Source organism: Lactuca saligna, chromosome 8, assembly GCF_052625555.1.
Source record: "Lactuca saligna cultivar CGN05327 chromosome 8, ASM5262555v1, whole genome shotgun sequence".
Taxonomy (NCBI): domain Eukaryota; kingdom Viridiplantae; phylum Streptophyta; class Magnoliopsida; order Asterales; family Asteraceae; genus Lactuca; species Lactuca saligna.
In genome coordinates, this window is record NC_136424.1 from 230,830,673 (window position 1) to 230,849,030 (window position 18,358).

The 18,358-nt window shown below is 39.9% G+C and overlaps 1 non-coding gene across 1 annotated transcript; it reads left to right on the forward strand.

The window, feature by feature from the left end:
- The first annotated feature begins 10,892 nt into the window (after positions 1–10,892).
- Positions 10,893–10,999, forward strand: LOC145013613 (small nucleolar RNA R71). The gene has a single exon (XR_013665161.1). It is a non-coding gene; the product is annotated as a small nucleolar RNA R71 (small nucleolar RNA).
- The last annotated feature ends 7,359 nt before the right edge of the window (positions 11,000–18,358 follow it).

The window sequence follows — 18,358 nt, forward strand, 5'->3', positions numbered from 1 at the left end:
AAAAAACACCGGGGGTAACAATACTGTTGGGTTTTGAGCATTCTAACACTCCTAAGTGTACATGCAACCCTAAATACCTTGGATATATGTTTTCTCTATTATACATGCAAATAAGAATATCCAAGGTATTATCCTAATCTATCATACAAAACATGAATATAACAAGATAGAATACATACCTCTTTGATGTAGAAAGTCTTCATGAAGCTTGAGTGCCTAGCCCCAATCGTGTGGAAGCCTCAAATGGAATCACAATCATCAAAACTCTTAGAATAACTTGAGAGAGTCCTACACTTCATGAAATCGTCTAGCCCTTTGTTACACTCTCTAGTGGCCGATTTTTGTCAAGAATAATATCTTTATATAGTGTTACAATTAGGGTAAATCCTTAATTGTCATGGCTTTCCATTTCCTTGGATCCATGGGTTCAAATACACCATGGAGCATCCATGGACCATCCTATGGGTTTTAGCCCAACTTGATTATCCATGGAGCATTAGCCCACTATACAAGTATGGATGATTTACACAATCAACCCATATATTTAATTAGTCTTCTTTTGATCACTTAATTAATCCTAGATTAATTCTTGATCAATACTAATTCAATAATCTTATTATTCTTATTATTAATATACTAGAACTTATAATATATTAATAACCATAAGTGTCTTATTTCTCTCATTATAGTCTATCCAAGTGCATGATGGTATGCAACCCAAATGGACCATGCCGGGTCGGGTCAAGTCTTACCAATTATAGTTATGGACTTAGACATTAATTCAACAGTCTCCCACTTGGATAAGTCTAAAACTATTATTGCGTATGACTTCAGGAACCAACTGGCAATCGTAGCTCTCAAAATCTTCTATCGAACTCTGACCTTGTAGATGAACTCTGATCTTGTCAATGACTTGTCCATTAGATAAGGGATCATATAATCCTCTGTTCTCATGATATCAGCCGGACAAATACATGGAACAACGTCGTACTTATTATCCAGCAGTTTGTTTCCCGATTTTCGATTTGTTTGACAAAGAACTTAATCGAACACATCAATTCAGTTCTAACCGGCCGGTACATAGGTCACAACAAAATCATCGAGGGGCCCAGATATCGCTTCTATTTCTAGAAGGAACAGATAAACTTCGACTCATATGCTTGTTCTACTACTTGTTGAATTGTACACAAAGGCACGTTTTATAACATCAAGTTACTGATGCGTTTACGTGCAATCAATGCACAACCAACTCATAGGTAACAACTCATATCTCTAGGTTTGAAGATTTATATGATATTACCGTCTCACGATCACTCGAGATAAATTCCATGAAGTGATACAAGTGAGCGTGGGTTTATTCCAATACTCATAACTTATGAGCACTCATGAATGTTGTAGCACCATTGCCATGACTAAACTCATTTAGCCATCTACAAACCCGATTCATGACAGTCTTGATTCATACCTACTTCCAACATATGAACGACTGTGGAGTGTTTAAATAACTTAGTCATTCAGAAAGAATAACCTAGCTATTTTGGAAGTCAAAACATGCAAAGTGAAACACAATAATAATCGAATCTAATATGGTCTCAGAACCCTTTTGAATATAAATAAAACCACCTTTTATTTATCACCATATTGATTACACATTATTCAATGTTTCAAATAATCAACTTAAGACTTGAATAAAAACAACAGTCGTCCCATGCTCCTAGCATGTACACTTTGTTTTTCTAAACAATAGTTATGCCATACCCCAAGTATGCACACTATGTTTGTCTATGATCCTTACATTGTGATGTAGATCAATTGAACATGATTCCAATGATACTCATTTCACAATCCCAAATCCTTATTGTAAATGCAAGAATTCCAAATTCATGTCATTTACTGAAATCTGTTAGATTCTAAACTTATATGCATTGATCCTCTTGTAATGATTATGCACGAAGTCAGAAAGACTTGACAACAACCATTACAGAGCATTCCAAAGGAGATCAGCTCCTTGGGAACATCCTTCTTGCATTAAGTTTCCTAATCTTACATAGATTTAATAACTTCCACCTATGGAGACATTTCCATAGTCCCATTTGACTATCACTTCCGAACAAGAGTTACCTCTTTTCAGAAAATGTCAATATGGTCCTACCAAAATTAACACTAGACTTCCAAATGTCCCTGAGCAACCAACCTTTGGCGAACCTCAGATTGTCCTCGACAATTGCTTAATCACTTTAGTCATATCCAGTTCTAGACTTTTCCCTTCTAAATGCCTTAAGCATTTGGAAAATTTAGAAAGGATAAATATTATAGCACGTGAAATCGATCCTATATCCGAAGCATATGGGACACGATTCATGATGTTTGACATAAAGACATGATACTAGATCAGTCTTTTGCTACAATATTTTTTATTTGCCATGTTTTCAAAATTTAACTATGAAGAGGGATGCCGTAATCATAATCGAATTTTGAAAATGCAATATAGAATTTCTTCAAGTTGAACCATTCCAACACAAAATTCATATATATTCTTGACTAAAGATGATTAAAATCTCAATCTAAGCTTTAGAGTTGAAATGAAGTATAATTTCCTCTCCCTTAATTATAGCAAAACAACTTTTCAACCCCTGCAACTTCACGAATTGAAACTTTGTTTTCTATAATTAACGTTGCTAACTTGCAACACTAAACGTAATAATCATGCTCCCACTAACATGATGATTATCAGCATAACACTTATGCTCCCACTAGCTCTGACATATTTCCAGAAATCTGTTGGACTTCTGAAATTTAGATTCATACATCCTTTCTTAGATAGCTCACATGTGTGTCTAAACAATTTTCAGAACTATGAAAAGGGATGCCGTAATCATAGTCTCAATTGCTTAGGCATTTTGCCATTTCTCACAAGTCCATGTTAGTGTGCCGGTTAACCACACGCGCTCAACTAACGACTTTTGAAAATGCAAATGACACAATTGATATCTACGTAAAATCTACTTAGTGAAAGCGTTTCCTCACCATCATTTTCATGGATTTGATAAAAACCTTATGACACTTAGATTTTATAGTGTATGAGTTCCTATCCATGCGAATTTGTCAAAACCATAATCACAAGATAAGGTTAGTGACAAATTCAGCCCTACATGGATTAAACTTATTCAATCTTAGTTTCTTGTCACCTTGGTAACACAAGGCCCACCAATGCTTCCAAGTTGAACTCTGATAACTCACATGTAAATTCAACTTATTTGAAGTAGGTACAGAAATAAGAATTATGTCAACACGATAGGTTGCAAACCTTAAGTCGTGTGTTAGTGATAAATTACAGGTTTCACTCTTGATTAAATCTTAAAACTCTTTCAGGATCTTTAAGGCTCCCACTGTCCTCTTGACATATAAGTTTTCCTAGTCAAGAACCATTCCTTGACAAAACAAATATTCAAGGGATAGTGCAGATTCTTATCAAGACTAACACTTCACACAATTGGTCTTAGTTGGTCTTTGTCTCATCCAAGACATCACATCTTACCAATCTCAAATGTACAAGAGTAGAAAACATTTTACTCTTACATTTGATAAGTGTTTTATACCTTACTTTATGTCACTCAATGTTACAATCTTGGAGTATGACTCTAAGAATTGTTTTGGAACGAAGTATGACTCATCTCCTTGATCTTAACCAATCTAACAATTCATGACCTCTCTTCCTAGCCATAACAATGCATTAAGACGTCCATAGAGTATGAATTTGTGATATGGTTTCTAAATCATTAAGATGATCATAAAACTGATACTAAAGTACTCTCCCATCTTTTCAGATTTGAGAAACTTTTATCCTTTTGCCTAATTTGATTCTTCTTATTCGCTCTGCCATACATTGGAACCTTTCCAATGTTACAGAATTATACTTAACCTTATAAGTGTAATCATATTTACTAATCTTTAGTAAATCATGACAAATCAATCTTTGTGGTGGACCTTGACCAGTGCACACTCAGTGTACCTAATTTCTTACTCCTTCAATTGACTCACATATACATGTGATCAATGAATTAGTCTTAATTTTTCAAAGATGAAAATTCTCATTCATCATACAATACAACTTGTATGATTCCAAGTTTCTGTCCAATTGAAACTTGGGTGATGAAAAACTTTCTTCATTTGGTAAATTCAGACACTACCACAAATGAAAGAATCAAATCCACTTTCCAATATTGCTATTACTGGAAACAAATAAGCAACAATTTTCCATAGATGCCATTGTAAGGATATTTTTAAAATAAATAAAATTAAAAACCTTTTTTTTTCTTTTATTTTAAAACTTTGCGGAAAAACTTATCCTTACAATCCACATGAAAACCTTGTTGTTATCTATTCACAAGCAATATATTATAACTCCTAAGAAGTAGCTCAAGAATCCGATCTTCAAACTACGCGATCAGATTCAGCATATTCTTTCTTTAAGTTTCTTTACCTTTTCTTTGATTCTTAAAACATCACCATGTGACCCAGTCACATCATGTATCAAGAATCTCATAATAGAAACTTAATAGAGTTAGACAATGGACTTTACCTGAAGTAGAGTCAAACCTCTTGACTTCATCAACCTTATGACCTTTCAGGTGAATAGGGCAGCTTCGCAACCAATGCCCCTTCCTTTGGCAACAAAACACATGTAGACCCTTTGATAATGGCACATGAGACTATCTCAGACTTAGCCTTTCTCTTTACCATTTGGTCAACCGAGTTGACTATGGCCGATCCCTTTCCATTGGGAAGAGAAATGCTTTTCTAGATATCTAATGCTACCATTGCCAATGTCCATTTAAGGTTTGGGAAGTTGATCTTCTAACAAAATTTGCTTTACTAGTGTTCCAAATCATTGCTGATTCCACAGCACAAAGCAAATAGATAAGATCATTAAGGCTCGTGTCATAGTCTGTCTCATAGTAGTCCCAAAGTGACCCGCTATGTTACTAAGAAAGTGATTGAACATCCAACTTTCACGAGACTTTGACATCCCAACTCTCCCGTCTTGTCAATATGTGACTACATCTCCAAGATGTGACCACACCAAGACCTTAACTTGCCAATAGGGCTTGAGTGACTTTAAACTTTTCAAGAACTTGTAGGTGAGGGAGAATAATTGGAGGAGATAGAGGAAGTGAAGCATGATGTTGAGGAACATCAACTTCAAGAGATTTGGGAAGATCATAAATGTCTAAATCAGACATGTTTTGGGAGATATTCAAGATAGTTGATTTAAAGTCCTTAATATGACACCCAATATGAAATATTAAGGCTAGGACCCAACAAACTATTTTATAACTTAGAAGAGGGATGCCGTAATCCAAGCTAAAAAATATTTGAAGGTAGGTGAATGACGATTCACCAATTTCCACCAAGATAAACGAAATAATTTATTAGGTTTTAATTGGATTTGAAATTCCTAGATCTTTTGAGATTCATTGAACTTTTCAATGGCATGTTTCAATCTCGAGTGTGCCCTCTCAAATTTTGTGACTGGGATGCCGAGGATCACAAAACAAGGTGTGAATAACCATACCAATTCACTTGGTACCCTTAATATTATCACCTAATTAATGTGCCGGTTAACCACACACGCTCCATTGATCTATGAAAAACATTAAGTCACCCTTCGTGGTCCTTACTAGTCCAAGTTAGTGTGCCGGTTAACCACACACGCTCCACCAACGACTTGGTAAGGTACAAAGTGTGAATTCCATGGGCTAGCACCAAATTCACATTTTTCCTAAAGTAACTAATATTGGGAATTATTAAGATTTTAGTTACTTTAGTATTTATCATTAATACTTTTAATGAAGGGAGAATTTAAAGTCATTGTCCTACCCGTTCGGCTAACGACCCTCCACCAGTCAAGCAAGCGGTGGGTGAGAGTAGACACCCATTAAGTCACCATTTTATAGGCAACAACCTTATACCCACCTTATAGACCGGCTTCGTGAATGAGACCTACTAACGGTAAAACGACTTGTTCTTATACATATATATAATAATTAACCATTAATGTTATAAATAGTATAAGTGTTGAATTTTAACTCTTTTAAAATTCTAAGGGCTAACTTGGAATTAAAGTATTCATAAGTGAAAACTTTTCAAATTCCAAAACTTGAGGGCAAGTTTTGAAACTATTCAAAACTAATTAATTCCATAACTTATGTGTTTAAAGTAGCTTTAATCCAAAAACTCTTCAAGTTCCATAACTTATGGAAGACTTTAAACAAATAAAAGAATTAACTTTTCTTTATTTTTATAACTTATGGAATTAATTAAGGTTACACTTTATTTATTTATTTATTTATTAATGAAGTGACTCTTGAATTTCCATAACTTGAGGACAAGTTATGGAGTCATAAAAAAAAAATTAAATGACACAAGACTCATCATTTTGTAACCATTACCAACTTTTATGAGTTTTATGAGTCTTTAATGTGACTCTTCATGTAACTTGAGGACAAGTTACACAAACACATTTTATACTCAACTCTTAGATTAAAATGGATTGAAAACAACTATTTCAATTAACTTTTCTATTAATCTAAGCAACTCATAAGAACAAGATAATTCATATCAAACTTCTTCATGTAATTAGTCTAAACCTTAAACTAATACAAAACATGAATCTATTGACAATTATCTTTGAAAATGGATTAGCATGAACATTACCACATTAAAAAACAAGTTTATAAGTTCAAAAACAACTTAGGGTAATGTTCTTAGTCCATTTCTAGCCAAAAACCTCGGAAATATGCTGTCTGGGGTCCAACTCGTCGAGTGCATGAACATAACTCGGCGAGTTGGATGCATTTTGCCTTGGACTCGTCGAGTCCCTTCATGGACTCGGCGAGTCGGCTGGGCTGACAGCATCAAAACTCGATTTTTCAGCTCCATTTGCAAGTATAACAAGAAAACAAGCCTAGGCTCTGATACCACTGTTGGGTTTTGAGCATTCTGACACTCCTAAGTGTACATGCAACCCTAAATACCTTGGATCTATGTTTTCTCTATTATACATGCAAATAAGAATATCCAAGGTATTATCCTAATCTATCATACAAAACATGAATATAACAAGATAGAATACATACCTCTTTGATGTAGAAAGTCTTCATGAAGCTTGAGTGCCTAGCCCCAATAGTGTGGAAGCCTCAAATGGAATCACAATCATCAAAACTCTTAGAATAACTTGAGAGAGTCCTACACTTCATGAAATCGGCTAGCCCTTTGTTACACTCTCTAGTGGCCGATTTTTGTCAAGAATAATATCTTTATATAGTGTTACAATTAGGGTAAATCCTTAATTGTCATGGCTTTCCATTTCCTTGGATCCATGGGTTCAAATACACCATGGAGCATCCATGGACCATCCTATGGGTTTTAGCCCAACTTGATTATCCATGGAGCATTAGCCCACTATATAAGTATGGATGATTTACACAATCAACCCATATATTTAATTAGTCTTCTTTTGATCACTTAATTAATCCTAGATTAATTCTTGATCAATACTAATTCAATAATCTTATTATTCTTATTATTAATATACTAGAACTTATAATATATTAATAACCATAAGTGTCTTATTTCTCTCATTATAGTCTATCCAAGTGCATGATGGTATGCAACCCAAATGGACCATGCCGGGTCGGGTCAAGTCTTACCAATTATAGTTATGGACTTAGACATTAATCCAACAAATACTCCACAAATAAAACAGATTTTGAAGTGACACCTTATCTCCGTGGTTTTTATGATTTATTGTGAAGGTAATAAGGTAGTGCAAGAAACGAAATACATGATTCCGAATTTACCCTTCACATGCGTCGCTAGAGTTGTACTCATGATTTGATATGGTCCTCCAAAATTGAATATCCAAGATCCCTGAAGTGAAGTCTCTAGCACATCCCTGCAAGAATAAAACAAAGAATGGTGAGAGGGTCTCCTCCTCAGTATAGAGTCCCATGCGCCATTCGAAATCTCGAAGACTACATTCTCTCTACTTGCCACTCAGTCTAAGAACAAGCACCCGATTGTATGTTCGATCAACTATTTTGTCCTCAAAGCTCACATTAGTCAAGAGCTCCACCGATAACTCCCGGTACACGGGTTCTTGAAGATCAAATCAATTTCTCCACCCGTTGCAAGTAAACAAAAAACCATTATCCACAAATACTTTCGTCTAATGTCTTTGCAACTCCGTAACCATACCGACTCCACGTAAGCAGGCCCAATCCACAGTTAGAGAAACTACAAATTCACTGTTGTATAACCACCCCAAAGATTTTCATAATTGTTTAACATCGCGCAGGGAATATTTTGTGGAAACCGATATAATGGGTGGATACTCACCATATCAATCGGGTCTTGAGTTTGGGGAGGTGCCCTTCTAGGAGCCATTTTCCCAGTTGGAGTTTGAAGACAAATTGATGCAAGAAATTGGGAAGGAATCGGCAAAAAGTGGTAGAAAATCGATAATGGGGTGGAATTATTCGTGTGCAATAAACAAATGGGGTAAAGGTCAAAGTTTTTGGCTTAAAACTGGTACTCATCCGTGTTTTTTAAAGTCTACATTGTGGGCCTGCTGAGTGGGCTTTTATGTTTTCGGGCTTATTCAGTTCCACGACTCGGGCTTGTAACCCATAACACAAAATTGAACTAGAATAAAATCTTCACTTTTAATGTCCAATTTTAGTGTAAAATCCTGAATTTCTTTACCATAAAAATTATTTAGAACCCCACCATGATTTTCACCAATTCCTTAAGTAACTATGATAATAAGATGATTAACTATGCTATAACTTAACTAAAATGAAAAAATTAAACTAAGTTCAAAAGAGAACAAAAACACGAAAAGAAATGCAAACCAAGCTCGGGAGAAGTGCTTCTTTTTGTTCTAGTCTTGAGTCGGACTCCGTACCACCTTATGTCGAACTAGTTGGAGTATATTCTGCCAAATGTACCTTTTACTTCTTCATCTTTAAGCTCCATTAACACCATCTTTTAATCTACTTCTACACGTTTTAATTCAGAAGCAACCTCTTCTTCATAACTGGACACCAATTCTTCATTATCTTCACTCACCCAAGATGTTGGAGTTGTATAAGCAATAACTTCTAAGACCATAGGAATAGATGCTCTTGGTTTGGTGCAGTTGACTTGTCGAATCTCTTCTTCCATAAGCTTCTCTAATTCTTCGAGTTCATTATCTTCATCGAAATTGATAACTTCACCTTGAACACCACTTCCTTGGAAACCATGTTCTACTCCAAAACTAGCTTCGTCATCTCCCATTCTCAAAGTAAGCTTGGATTCTCGAATATCAACCAAAGCGCTAGAAGTATTAAGTAGAGGGCGACCCAAAATGGTGGGAACATTCTGATCTTCTTTCATGTCCATTATGACAAAATCAATTGGAAAAATGAATTTCCCAATTTTAACCAAAATATCTTCTATAACGCCTCTCTGGTATGTTACTGAACGATTGGCCATGTGAATTTTCATTTACATAGCCTTCAACTTCGGAATATTAAGCTTTTGATAAAATGAGTAAGGCATTCAATTTATGCTAGCCCCAAAATTGGCTAAAGCATAAGTCTTCAAACTATTACCAAATTTACATGGAAGAGTGTGGCGACCAGGATCTCCGGTCTTCTTTGGTAACTCCCCCATAATTACTTTCGAGCTTTGCTCACTTAGAATCACCTTGGAATTTTTTCTTTAATTGTTGGCGAGTATCTATTAAATCTTGCAAGAACTTTTCCTACCCGTGAACTTTAGATAACGAATCAATGAAAGGGGTATTTATTGGAATACCCTTCACTTGTTGCATCAGCTTCCTATGTTCCTATTCCAGTGGATGGATATCGGCTTGGGACCGAAATGGTAAAGGAGGACGATATGTAGGAACATTTTCCAAATTTTGTTGATCATACTTGCTCCACGCTATGGAAACTGGATCTCCATGTCGTGGAAACTGTGTTTCAACAATTTTATCTTCTTCGAGCTTGGACTTCTTTGGCTTTGGTTCAGAATGATATGGTCGACTTCTAGTGCTTCAAGGAACTTAGAAATGGTATCCTCTTCTGTTTCTTTTATCATGACATACGATTGAGGCTTTTTCTCAGGGATTTTTGGAGATAAATTATCTTGTACGAGAGTAATTAGTTAACCTAGTTGGACTTCAATATTATGGATCGATGCTTAGTGATTTCTTAGGAGCTTACTGTTATTTCATAATATTTTATTGTTCCCTTATCACTACATCCGTTCCATCATGCCTTTTTTCAGAAGCCTCCATAAAACGAGCTAACACGTTCTCTAAATAAACCTTTTTTTTGGGTGGTGGTTTTTCCTTTTGGTAGAAGCCTCGGCTTGTCTTCCTATATTTTTCTTCTTTTTGCTTCTTGTACTCTTCATATGGCAAGCACTCCTTCTTGGGCTTTCTCCAATCTTCATCATATTTATCCCCACTAGAATAGCAAACTTGAGCCTTTTTATTTCCATGTTCATCCAATTGGCATTCTTTTGTCAAGTGTGGACCATTGCATCCTTCACATCCAACTCTAATTGCATGAATTGCCTGGTCCGTCTTGGTCATTCTTTTATCCATGGTGTCAAGCATAGATAGTACATCAGCCATGTCTTCAGAATTGCCTCCTCCAATTCCTTTTGTTCCTTCATTTCTTGGATTGTGGTACTCATGAGAATGTGTTGCAAATTCTTCAACCAACTCCTTGACTTCACTCGAATTTTTCTTATTTAGTGGTCCTTGAGAATCAAGGAGTTGCCTTGTCATGACATTTACACCATCATAAAATAATGAGATTTCTTGTTGTATGTTAAGGTCATTTTGGGGACAATTTCTTAGCAACCTTTTTATAATGTCCCATGCCTCATAAATTGATTCACCCGGATTTTGATCAAAGTTGGCTATTGCCTTCTTAAGTTTAGCTATCTTTAATTGTGAACACAATTGCTCCAAAAACTTATCTCTTATTTGTGCCCAAGTTGTGATTGAACCAGGTGGAAGTGCCTTCAACCAGTCTCTTGCAGCTCTTTTAAAAGTAACTAGAAGCATCCTTAACAACATGGTATCTCTTGGAACATTCAGGACATTAAATGTAACAACGTAAATTTTCAGAACAAAAAATTTCATTTCTTAAAACATGTTTTCAACCAAATCAAGCCATAAAAATCCAATGTATCATATCATAATACAAAACATATCACATCCCAAGATCATAAAATAAATCCTCCGTCAGTGTGTACAGATCACGCCGGCGCCTTCCCACAGTCCTCGCTAGTACCTGAAACACATAACACAACAACTGTAAGAATAAATGCTTAGTGAGTTCCCCAAAATACTACTTACATGCACATACGCCCTTCCAGGCCATGACCTTCCGGTCCATGTGTCGTAGGGGAATGCCGTCCCAACTCGGTAAACCTTCCAGTCCTACCAGCATCGACCATCCGGTTCACATCACAATGCCTTCTAGCCCATAAGATAACGCCTTATAGCCCATATCAAGCATAACATACATAACACACACAAAACAGTTAACGTAATCACATACAATGCATACTTCTCATAACATATTCTACCTTCCGGTCACACATAAATACCCTTTCGGGTACAGTATAGTGAGAAGACTCACTTCTGATATCTCGATAACTCACTGACTCGGTAGGAATGCGATCTAGCCTCCGCCTAAACACATAAGGAAAATATTCCCATAAATATGACTGTACTCTGACCTATCTTAACATCCTCATTAGGGTAGAAGACCATTTTACCTATCTTCTGACTCAAAGGCCTCGCTGCTGACCAAACCCTAAAAGTCAACCAAAGTCAACGGTCAACTTTGACTCGACTCGGTGAGTGAACTTGGGCAACTCGACGAGTCCACTTGTCTCCACTTAAGTCCTTAGTCCCAATTAACACGTTGAGTCCCTCCCTCTACTCGACGAGTCCCCAGGCATGAATCGCGGGGCTACCTTGACTCAACTCGCCGAGTCCCAAGAACAACTCGGCGAGTAAATGCCATGCACAGATTCTTTTGACCTCCTGAGGTCAGATCTGTCCCTCCATTCCATAGATCTGATCTTTTGCAATCAATATAATCACGTAAAGCTCGAAACTTGATGCTTATATACATACATAATGGTATCAAATGGTGATTTTTCCAATCACCCCTCAAGGACCCATAAAGCATACATGATTGAAGTCTCTGAACCTCTTTGAGTCCAGATCTAAAGCATAGACTCGATAAGGGACCAATTGCTCCACATAAACATCCTCACAAGAGGTTAGAAAACCCTAATCTCTAGGTTCAATACCAAAACTGAAGAAAGGTCGAATGAATACCTCAAGTTGGAATCTCTGGACTCTGAAATCACTTGAACCACACCTCCTTCAGCCTCCTCTTGCTCTTGATCACCTCCTTTTTGCCAAGCCAAGGAAAGAAAGATCAATAAAGGCTTCTCCTTCCTTCTAAATGATATAGATCACTAAGGGTGCTCTCAAGGGACTGGTAGCCGCAATGGGAGCTAAGAGTACCCTTAAATAGGCTCCAATCGCAGAGGATTTAGGGTTTCATTAAATAGCGTGGACTCGCCGAGTCCACTCATGGACTCACCGAGTCCAATGCGAATCCGGAAGAACAATCACGACCCTACTCGGTGAGTCTGTGCATCAACTCGCCGAGTTTCTTCTCATAATTCAAAAATATAAATACTAAATAATATACCTGGGATTCTGGATGTTACAATTCTCCCCCAATACAATCAGACTTCATCCTCGATGTCTCATTCTACAAACAATTCCGGATGCTGCTCCCGCATCTCGCGCTCCAGCTCCCAAGTCAACTCTGACCCTTTCCTGTGCTGCCACTGTACTTGCACGAAAGGCACTTCCTTGTTCCTTAGAACCTTGATCTTCCGATCCCTAATTGCCACCTATCTCTCCACATAGTTCAGGCCTACATCCACCTGAATGTCCTCCAATGGTACTACTGCCGACTCGTCGGCAATACATTTCCTCAACTACGATACATGAAAGGTGTCGTGAATCTGACCCAGCTTCGTAGGTAGATCCAAACGGTAGGCTACCCTGCCTACTCTCGCGATTACCCTGAAAGGTCCAATATATCGAGGCCCCAACATGCCCATAATCTCTGCCTGACCTGCTGTATATGCTCTGTCGTCTGAAGCACAATCTCCGTACTACCCATTACCCGTTGCCCCACCTCTCCCCAGCAGATGGGGGTCCGACACTTCCTCCCATACAACAGCTCAAAGGGTGGCATACCAATGCTCAAGTGATGGCTGTTGTTGTACGAAAACTCAGCCAAGGGTAGATAGGTGTCCCAACTCCCTCCAAAATCTAAAACACAAGCTCAGAGCATATCCTCAAGCGTTTGAATCGTCCGGTCACTCTGCCCATCCGTCTGTTGGTGGTATGCGGTACTGAAATGCAGTCTCGTTCCCAACTCTTCGTGAAACTTCTTCCAAAATCTAGAAGTAATTCATACGTCCCGATCTGAAACAATCGACATCGGGACCCCATGCCGCGATACCACCTCCCTCACATACAACTCTACCAACCTCTCTGCAGAAGAGCTCTCACTAATAGCAAGAAAATGAGTGCTCTTCGTCAACCTATCGACAATCACCCAAATTGCATCGACCCCTCTCGCAGTCCTTGGCAATTTGGTGATAAAATCCATGGTAGTCTGTTCCCACTTCCGCTCGGGAATCTCCAGTGGTTGCAGCTTACCATGCGGACGCTGGTGCTTGGCCTTAACCTGGCGATAAGTCAGGCACCTCTCGACGAACCATGCAACATCCGTCTTCATACAGTGCCACCAATACTCCTTCTTTAGATCCAAATACATCTTAGTAGACCCGGGATGGATTGAGAACTTCGATCGATGTGCTTCTTCAGTGGGCGATCTCGGCACCTCCCATCTCATCACCGCCCTGATCTTGGCTGGGTCAACCAATATCCCCTTCTGGTTAACGAGATTCCCTAAGAATTGGACCTCTTGTAACCAGAAATCGCACTTGGAGAATTTTGCATACAACCTCTCTAATCTTAGAACTCCAAGGATCTCCCTTAAATGCTCCTCATGTTGCTCTCTAGATCTCGAATATACCAAAATATCATCAATGAATACGATCACCGACCGATCCAGCATCGGCATGCACACTCTGTTTATGAGATCCATGAATGCAGCTGGGGCATTGGTGAGCCCAAAAGGCATCACCATAAACTCGTAATGTCCATAATGAGTTCTGAATGCAGTCTTCTGGATATCTTCATCCCGAACCCTCATCTGATGATAACTTGACCTCAAGTCTATCTTGGAGAACCAAGATGCCCCCTGCAATTGATCGAACAGATCATCGATCCTAGGTAACGGATACCGGTTCTTGATCGTCAACTTGTTTAGCTCACAGTAATCAATACACATCCGGTTTGAACCATCCTTCTTTTTGACAAACAGGATCGATGCTCCCGAAGGTGAGCTACTCGGTCGAATAAACCCCTTTCCCAACAGCTCCTTAAGCTACGAGGATAACTCCTGCATCTCTGGTGGAGTGAGGCGATAAGGCGCCTCGGCGATAGGTGCTGCTCCCGGAACCAAATCGATACGGAACTCCACTTGTCTTTCCGGAGGCACGCCCGACAGTTCCTCGGGAAAAACATCCGGAAACTCGCACACTACCGGAACCTCGTCAATTGAACTTTGCCTCCCCACGGCCACTCGTGTGTCCATCACATAGGCTATGAATCCACTGCAACCCTGCTGCAAACTCTGTCTTCCTCTGGCAGCCGAACAAAACGCTGACTTACACCGGGTCCCCTCGCTATACACAATAAGCACTCCCCCACTAGGGTCTCGTATGGTCAGCAGCTGTCTCTTGCAGTCAATGACCGCTCCAAACTTACTCAACCAGTCCATGCCTACAATGACACAGACATCTCCGTCACGATAGGAACTAGATCTATAGGGAACTTGACACCAAAAATCTCGAGCACACATCCTCGAATCACATCGGTGGCATATACCGCTTTCTCATCAGCTATGGAAACCCTCAGGGGTCGACTCATCACCTCCCGATTAATACCGATGTGCTGACTAAAAGCCAAAGATACAAAAGACCGACTCGCACCCGAGTCAAATAATACCAAGGCATGTACATAATTCAAAAGAAAAGTACCTACGCATATCATAATATAAGACAATATCTCAGCATAAAAGTAAATACACAAAAGAATACATACCAGCCACGACATCGGCGCCGTGCGGACCTCCTCCGCAGTCAACTGAAAAGCTCTCCCACGAGCCTTCGGAGCCTCGGCCTTCGCCGGTCAAATCTCGGTAACCCTAGCAGTAGGCGCAGATCCCTGTGCGGATCCCTAGTGAAGCTGAGGAGACTCAGCCTTCCGATGGCTGGTTTGGTTGCAATGGAAGCAAACCATAAGTCGTTTGGGGCAATCCCTGGCGATGTGCCCCTCCTTGCCACATTTGTAGCAAGCACCTGATCGACAGGCCCCTTCATAACCCTTACCGCACTTTCCGCAAGTGCGGCCCTTCTGACCCCCTGTCCTCGAATCGGCAGACTTAGTCCGCTTGGCTGCCGGCTAAGACTGAGCCGGCCGCCGATCCCCCCGCTGAGACTCGGCCTCCTCCCTGGCCCGAGTCTCCAACTCGATCTCCCTCTTCCGGGCATTTGCCTGGAGCTCAGCAAATGTCCGGTATGTCGAGTTCGATACGAACTCCCGAATGTCTCTCCTCAGAATACCCAAATATCGGCTCATTCGTGCCTGCTCAGAAGACACCTGCTCAGGGCAGAACATCGCCCTCTCATGAGACTTCCGGGTGACCACAGCAACTGAATCATTACCCTTCTTGAGGGTCAAGAACTCCTGAATCAACCGTTCCCTCTCCACTGGGGGAACATACTCGTCTATGAACATGGTAGTGAATCTCTCCCAAGTCACCGCTGAAATCTCTGCAAGAGTAAAGTTCGCCTTCATGAACTTCCACCATTCCTTCGCTCCCAGGCGGAGCTGGTTCAAAGCGAACCTTACCCTTAGATGCTCCGGACATGAACATGTATAGAAACATCCCTCAATGTCAGCAACACATCTCATCGCAGCGATCGGATCCTGTGTCCCATCAAACTCGGGTGGCTTCGTGTTGCTGAACTCCCGGAATAGCAACGAGTCACCTCCTTAAGGTCTGGCAGCAGCCACAACTGCCGTAGCTGCAGCCTCAGTCACCGCGGCGTACCACTCATCGAAAGTCTCTAACAACATGGTCTTGATAGACCCAAACATCTTCGGAATCTCGGCCCGAATCACTGCAACAACCTCATCGTGGATCATCTGACGAAGCTCCTCGTCACTCACACCACTCGTCCCAGGTCTGTGGCGTGTTCCAACCATAATGCCTCTGAAATACAACACAAAAATATCAGAGACTCCATCGAGCATACTCACACTCGATAACACAACCCTACACGACCTCCGATACTCAAAGGATTCTTACTTGGGTTTCCCACTGATCCGGTGTCTTCAATAGTACGGGCCCTATACTACTGACTACACCACATCAGCATTCACCCCAAGTTCTCCTCCTTGGACCCCGGATCACGAGTACTCTATTCTTTCTATGCATTGGGTACCTACTCGCTCTCAAGACATCTCATAGTAGCAGGATTCCCTAGACTAAGGCATCACAAATCAGGCCACTCTAGTCCTAATATGAATACCTAGTCTACTCTAGCGTGCATAATGTATCATAACATATCTCATAGCGCATATTGTAAGGGTATTTTGGGGATTTTACCGTTCGGGCGCTGGATGATCGTATGCACCGCTTCTTCTCTGGTTATCACAAAATCTCTTATAAATTTTTATGCTTTTATTATTGAATTTTTTTTCTCAAATCCTCGGTTTGAGTTCAGTTACGCCCGAAGGTGCACCCGAATCCCTCAAACCAAGGCTCTGATACCAACTTGTAACAACGTAAAATTTCAAAACTAATTTTTAATTTCTTAAAACATGTTTTCAACCAAATCAAGCCATAAAAATCCAATGTATCATATCATAATACAAAACATATCAAATCCCAAGATCATAAAATAAACCCTCCATCAGTTTGTACAGATCACGCCGGCGCCTTCCCACGGTCCTCGCTAGTACCTGAAACACATAACACAACAATTGTAAGCAGAAATGCTTAGTGAGTTCCCCAAAATACTACTTACACACACATACGCCCTTCCAGGCGATGACCTTCCGGTCCATGTGTCTCAGGGGACTTCTGTCCCAACCCGGTAAACTTTCCAGTCCTACCAGCATCGACCTTCCGGTCCACATCACAATGCCTTCTAGCCCATAACATAACGCATTTCGGCCCATATCATGCATAACATACATAGCACATACAAACAGTTAACGTACTCACATACAATGCATACTTCTCATAACATATTCGACCTTCCGGTCACACATAAATACCCTTCCGAGTACAGTATAGTGAGAAGACTCACCTCTGATATCTCGGTAACTCACTGACTCGGTAGGAATGCGATCTAGCCTCCGCCTAAACACATAAGGCAAATATTCCCATAAATATGACTGTACTCTGACCTTTCTTAACATCCTCAGAAGAGTAAAAGACCATTTTACCCATCTTCTGACTCACAGGTATCGCTGCTGACCAAACCTTAAAAGTCAACCAAAGTCAACGGCCAACTTTGACCCGACTCGGCGAGTGCACTTGGGCAACTCGGCGAGTCCACCTGTCTCCACTTAACTCCTTAGTCCCAATTAACACATCGAGTCCCTCCTTCTACTCGACGAGTCCCCAGGCATGAATCGCGGGGCTACCTTGACTCAACTCGCTGAGTCCCAAGAACAACTCGACGAGTACATGCCATGCACAGATTCTTTTGACCACCGGAGGTTAGATCTGTTCATCCATTCCATAGATCTGACCTTTTCAATCAATATAATCATGTAAAGCTCGAAACTTGATGCTTATATACATACATAATGGTATTAAATGGTGATTTAGTCCCAAAAATGGCAACCTAAGTCCAATCACCCCTCAAGGACCCATAAAGCATACATGATTGAAGTCTTTGAACCTCTTTGAGTCCAAATCCAAAGCATAGACTCGATAGGGACCAATTTATCCACATAAACATCCTTACAAGAGGTTAGAAAACCCTAATCTCTAGGTTCAATACCAAAACTGAAGAAAGGTCGAATGAATACCTCAAGTTGGAA